Below are 11,973 nucleotides of genomic sequence, written 5' to 3'. Positions count from 1 at the left end.
TATTTGTCTTCTCTTCTCTGTATCTAGCTCGAGTTGAAAACCCTGGGATTTTGGGGTTTTTTGGCGAGTTTGATCTTGTGTTTTGGACTAGGGTTCTATTTGGGACCCTGGACACTCTCAAACGCATTCTGAGTCTATGTACTAGATTTAAGCCTCTTTGTTATGACCAGGAACTCTTCTATACTAGGTTTTTTTGCATGATAGTTCTTTCTTGTTCGATATGTCTGTATGCTTTATATATGAGGAATTTAGCCTTCAAAAGGTTTTGTCAACTTGTGATTGATTCGGAATTCCTCTTAATAAGGTTTGATTGATTGTTACTGATTTTCCTTAAGTAAAACCCTTTCCTCATTTTTCCTGACTTGGTTCATTCGAACAAAGCCTACAATTTTGATTTTACTAGCTGTTGAGTGATCGCCTTTCCTTATTTGCACAAACCATGTACCACTGGACTTTTGCCTTAAATAACTTCTGTGTATTTACCCTTCTTGTGCTACTTTGGAAATTTTTTTGATCAAACTCTTTCCTTACTTATCTTGCCCGTTTGAAATCAGAATCTCTTAATTGAAGAGAGACCTTATGTAATTGATTTCGAAACTATTTTCTTACCTTTTCTTACTTGCTTTCTGCACTATAAAGGGCATGACCCTTCTTCACTTTTACACACTTTCAATTCAATACTCTTTAAGACCTTGAGTTCAATACTCTTACAATACTTATTGAACACTTTCAATTTCAATACTCCTACATTCTCAATTCAACACTCTACTCTCTTCTGAAATCTTCTGGTTGTGTGTTTGCAATTTGCTTTACTACTGCTCTTCTCTTCTTATTTCCCTGAAACTGGTATGTTCTAATTTAACTTTCAGCTTCATCCCTATGTGTTTGCTTTACAGTTTCAATAATCTTGTCTACTTTGTTGTTTATGTTCTGTGTTGAATATGATGTCTTTTTGCATCTGTTGCTATGTAAATTCCCCATACCCTTATTCCATTCTATGTGTTTGAGTTATAGTTCAAAGCATGGCAACATCCAAATTGTTGCTCATGTATGGACTTGATCATTTAATGGATCCTAACTCCTAAACAATGTGGCTAACAAGCTTGTTGGAGTGTGCCAGCACTTCCAATTGCTGGGTATGACCACCAGCCTGTCTTGGCTTTCTCCAAAATCCCCTCTATGCACTTGCACTCTCTCTTAGATTCTAAGTTCTGCCCCCCTCCTATGAGCCTTGATTTAGGACCTTGAGCTTCCTCTAAACTTGGACATTTGAGGGTCTGCAATATAATTGGGTGTAAGCACTGTCCGGAGTTCACTTGAGACTCTTAGGGAACTCTGACACATCCTGAAAAGGAGAAAGGCTTTGGAATTTGATCTTTGGAGTTGGTTTACTTCATGCTTCAGACAGAAGTCTGAATCAGGCTCTCCTTGTTTGGGATTTTTTAGCTTTTTGATGTAATTTTATTTTACTTTTCTTTATTCATTATGGGCTGTAATAATTTGTAATAACTTATGGGGTTTTAGTGAAAATGGGAGGGTCACTCATGTATGCATAAGGGTAGATATCATGTTCATAGGTATTTACTGCTGCAATCATGTCCTGTTTTCACTTCTGCATTTTTCATATAGAAATCATGTTTACAAGTCCTGCACTTCTGCGTTTTTCATATAGAAACCATGCCTACAGGTTCTGCATTTCATATAGAAATCCTGTCTATAGGTTCTACATTTCATACGTAGATACCATGTTTATAGCCTCTACATTTCATACATAGATACCATGTCTATAACTTCTGCATTTCATACATAGAGACCATGTCTATGGGTTTCTGCGTTTCTGCCTATCACATAGAGAACATGTCTATAGAGTTTCCTGAATTCTGCATATGCATCTATCACTAGCCAAATGCATTTATAGGCTTAAATTACAAAAATCAACGTTTTAAACACCATGCCTATGGGATTTCTGCATTTTCGTAAAGGTTAAACTCAATAACGCTTAGAAAGCATGTCTATAGGGGTAACCAACTGATCTGAATCGTTTACAAGTCTAAAATCAGTAGTAACATTACTCAATGTCTGCCGAACTTATGTTTTCTATAATCAACAGGCCTTCTTCTTGTAAAAATCAGTACATTTCTGCATTATTAGATGTCATGCCTGTAGGTTTTGCTTAGGCTAGCTATAAGGTAAAATTAGCTAATTGAATCAGACTCTGTTAATTCAAACCAGTAGGCAGGTCTGATTCTGGTTTCTTATCTGAAATGTGTAATAGACCAGTCTGCCTCCTTAACGTTTAAGTTTAATTCAGACCATAACCAGTATCTGCAAGACGTGCTAAACAATCTGTCTTTAAGTGAGGAGGCCCATATGAGCCTTTTAAATTGTTATGTGTTTCCCATAATCTGCCTTATGTGTTTTTGTTTGTCGCTTTAGAATTTTATTCTTTTAAACCACACAAAACCCACATTTCCCTTCCCTTTAGGACTAGTGGTCCCAAATGCCTCCGGGACTGATAGGATTTGGGCGGGTACTAGCATGCAATAAGTAACGAAACCATTCCGCGTTTAAATACCTCAACGGGGTGGGAAAGGGTAGATATGGATATGATGAACGGTGTGCTGATACCACGTATAACCCCTCTTCTGAGGAGTGATTACCGGGTATTGCATTGATGTGATCCATATTATAAACTTAGCACCCCCCTTCCTTTTACTTGTTTATTTTGTTACTTTCAAAATTTCAAACTCCTTTTTCTCAAATTTCAACTTCCTTGCTTCTTGAAACTTTAACTTATTTGCAATCACAATGTGACAACCCCTCATATTTGAAACCCTTAATTGCTTATTTATTGTTTGTACTTAAGTCACAATTGTAGCATGGCCGGGAACCACACTAGTGGATCTTGAGGGGTGCCTAACACCTTCCCCTCGAGATAATTTCTAGCCCTTACCCAAACTCTGGTTTTTCTAAACAAATTCTTTCTAGTGTCCTAATGCACTTAATCATTAGGTGGCGACTCTTCAAATCAAAAAACCCAATTCCCCAAAGGGAACGAGTTGTCCTCCCAAATGTCATAAACCCGATTTCGCGAGAAAAAGGGGCACGACAGTGTGGCGACTCCGCTGGGGATTTTTAAGGCTTTTACCATTTCATGCTATTTGTGACTTTATGCTTCCTTGAATGTCTTTAATGCCTTTAAATATTTATTTTGCTCTCCTACTTCGAAAACTGACTTGGCTCTTCGTTTCTTCTCTTTATTTCTCTTAATGCTTTCTTTTACCGCTTTCCTTTAATATTGTTGTAATTTTGAGCAATTATTGTAATTATTACCTTATTAATGTGCAAATACATGACAATTTGTTTAATTATTGTAACTGCATATTCAACATCATATTCCACTTGTGCCAAATAAAATACCAAAGCAACACTTATAATGAGTGGTTGCGCCCTTCAGATATTATTACCCCCTAAATTTGGCAAAGGCGTATTTATGGTAAAACCAGTCGATCAACGGTGTAGTCAACAGTTCCGTGCCTTTCCCTCTTAAGTTGTCTGCTCAAGGGTACCAGTCTAATACCCTATAGAAACCCTACTCTGTTTAATTATGCATGCATCACTGTCAAAACCTAGCCGAGTCAGTTATGTTGTCCACATAATGACTCTTTAAGATAGCCTTGTCCAAATTCCACTGGGTTTCCTTAGAACCCAAATAAACATTACCACATTCTGTGCATTTATTTGGAGAACTAAATGCTGCTTATGCCAATTAGTGATAGTTAAATAGTCGAGTCCGGCGGGGGTAAGGGCCTAACCCTTTTGTCTTGCAAAAATATGAGGCACGAGGTCCCCAACTTTGGTATGGTTAGCACACCCTCACTCTTGCTGGACAGGTGGAGGAGTCTTCCATCAAATGACCAAATAAACGAGTGGAAAGAGAGGGCCGCCAAAGCTAGTGAAAAATTGGAATATCTGGAGTACAGTCTGCTGGAATTGGAAGGGAATGTGAGGAAGAGAGTCACTGACTGCCAGAACACTGAAGGAAATGAAAGAGAACACATGGCAAAGGCATTTCTACTGGTGAACTTACACGAGTTGGAGGATTTGATTAACGAGAGCATTCAACCTGAGGAAGGTCCTTCTGGGACCAAATAGATAGGAGTTTTCTTTTACTTTATGAAATGTAATAAGGCCAATGTCCACTAGTGACATTTTATTCCTTGTTATTTAGTGTCATTTTAGGATTAGTCTACTTTTATCAATAAAATGAGGCATTTAGCATTCTAAGTTCTCCAAATTAATTTGTCGCTAGGCCTACCTCGGGCACAACAAGGCTCCCAAATTAGGACATGGTTTATATTCTCGCACTATGTGTTTAAATATCGCAACATCTTTTCCTTATAATCCGCACTAACTTGCTACCTTTTTGTTTTTATTTTTATTTTATTCCCCTCCCCAAAGGTTAGTTCATACACTCTGGCATCGTCATCATACTCCACAAGATCCAAGGGCCCTCTACCCACTCCTCCTCCTAGTCCTGTCAAAAACAGGAACAAGGAAAAAATGGAAGATTTGAGCAACATCAGAAATGAAAACTCGGTTGAACGGGTAGAAATCACTCAGGGTACTCATGTCTCCAAAGAAGGTGCGTCCCAACTCGAGCAGAAACTGCTGAAATTTCAGGAGGAACTTGATCAAGTACGAAATTTGGCAAGCTTGTCGTTTTCCCTCACCACCCCAGATGTCAACTTTCCTAACACTCAAAACCCCACACCTCCACAAAACATCCCGAAACCACAAAACTATCCCTCTCCCCATCACCAATGTAACACTTGCCACACTTCCAACAACACCCCACAACTTATCCCTGAACCACTGAACTCCGCAAATGATCATCTCCACTCTCACCATAACACCCCTATCTATGTGGAAACCATGCCACCCTCCACCCAACCTGTCTCAAGCACACCCAAGTCTGATGATAAAGACTCCCTTATCGAGAACCTGGCTGCAGAACTCAAGAAGTTGACTAGCCGAGTTTAGGGTGTTGAAGGAAGCAAGGGAATCAAGGGATTGAAATATGAAGACCTCTGCATACAACCAGATGTCAAACTGCCCGAGGGGTACAAACCTCCTAAGTTCGAAATGTTTGATGGTACAGGGGATCCCATAGTCCATTTAAAGACATACTGCGACAAGTTGGTCGGAGTAGGGAAGGACGAAAAGATTCGCATGAAGCTTTTTATGAGAAGTCTGAAAGGAGATGCTCTGTCTTGGTACATTAGCCAAGACACAAAGAAGTTGTCGAATTGGGTAAGTATGGCATCCGATTTCATGGACAGGTTCAGGTTCAACACGGAGAATGCACCAGATATGTTCTACATCCAGAACCTAAAGAAGAAACCCACAGAAACTTTCTGCGAGTATGCCACTCGTTGGAGATCAGAGGCTGCTAAGGTTAAATCGGCTTTAGAAGAATAACAAATGAGCAGGTTTTCCATCCGAGCTCAAGACCCACAGTACTACGAAAGGTTGATGCTGATTGAAAGCCAGAAATTTTCCGACATCATCCAGCTGGGGGAGAGGATCGAGGAAGGTATCAAAAGTGGCATGGTCACAAACCTTGAAGCTTTGCTGGCTACCAACAAGGCTCTACAGTCTGGTGGCACGTCCAAGAAAAGGGACGTAAGTGCCGTGATGGGGTTGCACAGAGAACAAAATCCCCAATCAAATACCGAACCTACCTAATACCTCCCCTCACATATCAACCTACCCCAAATTACCAAGCACCCTCGCCCTCTTACCAAGCTCCACCACCTACTTACCAATCACCTCCACTACCCATATATCAACCTACTTCACCCAGATACTCCCAACCCGCACACGCCTAAAACACCCAACAAACCCACTATCAATCACCTCCCCTAGCCAAAACTTTCCTAGACCCCGACCAAATTTCGACCGCAGACCTCCCAAAAAGTATACCGCCATTGCCAAACTAATTGACCAACTGTATAAAAGGCTCAAAGCTGCTGGTTATGTCACCTTTATCCCTGCCATAACCCCCGAAAACCCCTCCTAATAGTTCAACCCAAACAAAACTTGTTCATACCATTCTGGCATGAAAGGGCATACTATTAATGAGTGCCGCTCTTTGAAGGATAAAATCCAAGATTTGATTGACAAAAAGATTATCGTGGCAAAAGAGCCTACCCTGAACGTCCGCAGCAACCCTCTACCATACCACAAGGGTGGAGGCATTCATATGATTGAGACAGAGGACGATTGGGACCCCAAAGGATCGATCGGATTAATCGCAGAGAGTGACGAGCCAAAGAAATCAACACTCACCCTTAATCCCATTGTGGTCCAGATTCAGCCTTCTAGGATGCCGAGGTGAATATGTCTGTACCACTTGAGTTTGAAGCACCACCCCCTGCAAAGACTCCAACACCAATTGAGGTCGAGTTTGGGTCCCCAAAGGCACCTGTACCATTTGAGGTTGTTGTATTACCTTCCAAAGCAAGGGTGCCCATTCCGGTAGCAATGACAGCCATAACACCGTTCCACATAAAAGCCATACCATAGGATTACACAGAAGAGGCAAGATGGAAAGGGAAAACCAAGTTCGGAGAAGCAGTTGCGGCATAGGGTCTGACAAGGACCGACAGGGTTTATACTCCAGAACACTTGACTGATTCGAGTAAGCGGGCATCTGGATGGCCAGCCATAACTGAAGCTGTGCCCGACGACCTCTTGAGGAAGATACAGGCCAAAGAGTATTCAGTCACTGATCAATTGAACAAAACGCCAGCTTAGATCTCTATCTTAGCTCTGCTATAAAGCTCTGACACACATAATAATGCCTTATTGAAGGTGTTGAGTAAGGCATATGTACCAAGCAACATCACCGGAGGAGAAATGGCAAATATGGTGGGACAGGTATTGGAGAGTCACGAAATAACTTTTCATGAAAATGAGTTGCCACCAGAAGGGCTGAGCCACAACAAGGCATTGCACATCACCACGTAATGCGAGGATTATTTTATCACCAGGGTCCTGGTCGATGGAGGGTCCAGCCTCAACATTTTTCCGCTGGTAACACTCAGAACATTAGGGAAAGGGCTGCATGAGATCAAAGACGGGGCCATTAACGTCAAAGCCTTCGACGGTTACCAAAGTTCCACTATAGGGGAAATTAGCTTGTGTTTATAGATAGCGCCTACTTGGTTTGATGTCGACTTTCAAGTAATAGACGTGCTGGTATCTTAAAACTTGCTCTTGGGACGACCATGGATTCATGCCGCTGGAGCTGTAGCATCAACCATACATCAGGCAGTGAAATTTGAGTGGAATCACTAAGAGGTGATCATCCACGGCGACGGTAGCAATCCCATATACAGTTGCCAAACCATCCCAATGATCAGAGGAAGAAAGAAGATAGGCGGAGAAACCTATCACCACATCAAGCGAGTCAACGCCGTTGACAAGGATAAATGGTGGGACAACAAAATCAAAAGCATATTTGAACTGGTGCGGATATGAGCCAGGAAAGGGACTTGGCAAGAACCTACAAGGGATCGCTAAGCCTGTCAAGCTGAAGAAACATGGTACCACCTTCGGTCTGCGATACGAGTACACCTGGAAAGAGTTCAATGAATGGTCGCTGCCATGGCGCGGGCCTTATTATCCACTAGAGCACCCGATACCTCACTTGGAGCAGATTTTCTAGCCAACTAATGTTATATATGGGTCAAAAGAAGAGGAAGCACTGGCAGCGATGAGGGATTTGTTTTTGGAAGAGGATGACATGGATTGTTGTGTCATTTTCGAGGAGGAGGGGGAGGAAGGCCCTTCCATACAAGCCGTGAGCCGAGGAGCGCGCCTCAATAATTGGTCCATCGGAACCACTAGAGCCCGGAAAGCCTCGGGGTAGCAAGGTTGAACATGCATCATGCACTATTTTTCATTTTTACTAGTTGACTTTCCTTTTGCCTTTTAATTTCGTAATAAGATCTTCAATGTTCAAAACAGTTATGGAATTTTTCAAAGCATTTCGATTTTTCTTATGAATCTTACTCTTATTGCTTTCTCTCATTTACTTTATTTACAGTATTACTATTACTTATCTTGATGAACCAACGACTGTGACATGTAACGAGACAACGCGACAAACGGACTCAGAGGAAGATGATATACCAGAAGAGGTTGTTAAAGAGGTTGAAGATTTTGAGAATAGACCTAAATCCAACCTGGACGAGACCGAGATTGTTAACCTGGGAGATGCAAAAAATGTCAAAGAAACTCGGATTAGCGTTCATTTGTCACCAGCAGAAAAGGAAGAATACACAGAATTTTCGAAGGAGTATGAGAACATATTCGTCCGGTCGTATGATGACATGACTGGTTTGAGTACATCTATTATGGCACACAAGCTGCCAATTGATCCGACATGGCCACCGTTAAAGTAGAAGCTCAGGAAGTTCAAGCCTGACATGAGTTTGAAAATCAAGGAAGAAGTCACCAAGCAAGTCATAGCTAAGGTTCTTAGAGTAGTAGAGTATCCAACATGGTTAGCGAACATCGTGCCAGTACCAAAGAAGGACGGGAAGGTCAGAGTCTATGTCGACTACCGGGACCTCAACCGGGCTAGTCCTAAAGATGACTTTCCCTTGCCAAACATACACATTCTAAATGACAACTGCGCCAAGCACGAGCTACAGTCATTTTTTGATTGTTTTGCTGGGTATCATCAGATCTGAATGGATGAAGAAGATGCTGTGAAAATGGCCTTCATTACGTCGTGGGGAATGTATTATTACAAGATGATGCCGTTTGGATTAAAGAATGTTGGGGCCACCTACATGAGGGCCATGACTACCATTTTCCATGATATGATACACAAGGAGATTGAGGTATATGTAGATGACGTCATCATCAAGTCCAAGAAAGCCACTGATCACATGGAAGATTTGAGGAAGTTCTTCAATAGACTAAGAAGGTACAATTTGAAGCTGAATACCACAAAATGTGCATTCGGGGTTCCTGCCGAAAAACTACTTGGGTTCATTGTGAGTCGCCGAGGAATAGAACTGGATCCGTCAAAGCCATTCAAGAGTTGCCACCGCCAAAGAACAAGAAGGACGTAATGAGTTTCTTGGGAAGACTCAACTACATCAACCGGTTCATAGCTCAATCTACTATCATCTGTGAGCCAATCTTTAAGATGTTGAAGAAGGACGCCGCTGCCAAATGGACTGATAACTGTCCAAAAAGCCTTCGACAGAATCAAAGAGTACCTGTCCACATCGCCAATCTTGGTCCCGCCCAAGGCGGCCAGACCTCTATTTCTCTACCTTGCAGTATTAGATGGACCATTCGGTTGTGTTATGGGATAACATGATTAAACGGGAAGGAAGAAGCAGGCCATATATTATCTCAGCAAGAAGTTCACCCCATACGAGGCCCGGTATTCTCTGTTGGAATACACCTGTTGTACTCTAACTTGTGTAGCTCAGAAGTTAAGGCACTATTTCTATGCCTATACTACGTATCTCATATCAAGGATGGATCCGTTGAAGTACATATTTCAGAAGCCCATGCCCACTGGCAAGCTAGCCAAGTGGCAAATCCTGCTGAGTGAATTCGACATTGTCTACGTGACTTAGAAAGCGATTAAGGGATAGGCTTTGGCAGATCATCTTGCCAAGAATCCCGTGGACGGAGAATACGAATCCTTAAAGAAGTATTTTCCTGACGAGGAGGTATCCTTCATAGGAGAAGACATTGCAGAATCCTACGATGGTTGGAGAATGTTTTTCGACGGAGCAGCAAATTTCAAAGGAGTTGGCATAGGAGTAGTTCTAGTATCAGAAATCGGTCAGCATTATCCGGTGTCCGCCAAACTCAGGTTCCCGTTCACCAACAACATGGCCGAGTATGAAGCCTGCATCTTGGGACTCAAAATGGCCATTGACATGAACATCCAAGAGTTGCTAGTAATCGGGGATTCAGACTTGCTTATACAGCAGGTCCGAGAAGAATGGGCAACCAAGAACTCCAAGCTACTCCCTTATCTGTATCATGTACAGGAGTTGAGAAAGAGATTCACAAAGACAGAATTCCGCATATTCCTAGAGTCCAGAAAAAGTTTGCTGATGCATTGGCTACCCTGTCCTCTATGATACAACATCCAGATAAGAACTTCATTGATCCTATTCCGGTGAAGATTCATGATCAGCCAGCCTACTGTGCTCATGTTGAGGAAGAAGCGGACGGAAAACTTTGGTTTCATGATATTAAGAAATACCTAGCAAAAGGAGAATACCCAGAGCTTGCCAACACCACTCAAAAGTGCACACTTTGGAGGTTATCTAACAATTTATTCCACAGCGGAGGAATCCTGTATAGGAGAACTCCTGATTTGGGATTATTAAGATGTGTCGACGCTAGAGAAGCATCTAGGCTACTAGAGGAAATCCATGTTGGTACATGCGGTCCACAGATGAACGGTTTTGTCTTAGCCAAGAAGATACTCTAGGCTGGTTATTTTTGGATAACTATGGAAACGGACTGCGTCTAGTATGTCCGAAAGTTCCATCATTGTGCGAACATGATAAAGGTGCCCCCAAATGAGCTTAATGCAACAAGCTCGTCATGGCCGTTTGCCGCTTGGGGAATGGATGTCATCGAACCTATCGAGCCCACCGCATCAAATGGGCACAGGTTCATTCTAGTGGTAATTGATTATTTCACCAAATGGGTTGAAGCAACATCATACAAAGCAGTGACTAAGAAAGTTGTGGCAGACTTTGTCCGTGACCGCATCATTTGTCGATTCGAGATCCCAGAATCAATCATTACTGATAATGGTTCCAATCTCAACAGTGACTTGATGAAGGCCACGTGTGAAACCTTCAAGATCAAACACAAGAATTCTACAATTTACAGACCTCAGATGAACAGAGCAGTGGAAGCTGCCAACAAGAATATCAAGAAGATACTAACGAAAATAATAGAGAAGCATAAGCAGTGGCACGAGAAGCTCTCATTTGCTTTATTGGGATACCTCACCACAGTCCGCACATCAACTAGGGCAACTCCCTACATGTTGGTATATGGTACAGACACAGTCATACCCAATGAGGTAGAAATTCTTTCCTTAAGGATCATACAGGAAGCAGAGCTCGACGACAAAATGGGTGAAGAGTCATTACGAGCAACTAGCTCTTATAGACGGAAAGAGAATGAATGCAGTTTTCCACGGTCAGCTTTATCAGAACAGAATGTCCAGAGTCTTCAACAAAAAAGTCAAGCCAAGCCAATTCGCACTGGGGCAGCTGGTGTTAAAGAAACTTTTCTGCATCAAGAGGAATCCAAAGGGAAATTCTCTCCCAACTGGCAGGGTCCGTACATGGTTCACTGGGTTCTGACAGGAGGAGCCCTTATACTTGCATAAATGGACGGAGAAGTTTGACCAAAGCCGATCAATTCAAACGCAGTCAAGCGATACTATGTGTAACCTTTATGCTTTCTTTTATGATGTAATTTGAACTACGCTTGACCTGATTCCCGTTTAAGAGGGGATACGTAGGCAGCCATATGGGTTCGGTCACAATTCAATAAAATTTCCATTTTCCCCGTTATTGGAAACTGGGGCAGACTTTTGAGGAGGACCCTCAAAATTCCGAAGTCGATTCCAGCCATTTATCATTAACAGCTGTCAGGAGCAACAGCCCGGTAAACTGGGGAAGAATTTTGAGGAGGACCTTCAAAATTCCTGAGCAAGCAAAGTTGCAATGTTTTGAACCACGTCGTAGTCGTCGGTTCATCTAAAGAAAATTATTCTTAACTATGCACTTATATAATGCTTTTACTAAATCATGCATGTCTGTTACCAAAATTGCTTTGTTTAGCAATGTTACCCCAATGATACGCACAGTATCACTGAAACAGAACCGAGCAGGTCAAGCA

The sequence above is a fragment of the Nicotiana tabacum genome, chromosome 3, assembly GCF_000715075.1.
Source record: "Nicotiana tabacum cultivar K326 chromosome 3, ASM71507v2, whole genome shotgun sequence".
Lineage (NCBI taxonomy): Eukaryota > Viridiplantae > Streptophyta > Magnoliopsida > Solanales > Solanaceae > Nicotiana > Nicotiana tabacum.
This window is presented reverse-complemented; position numbering follows the sequence as displayed.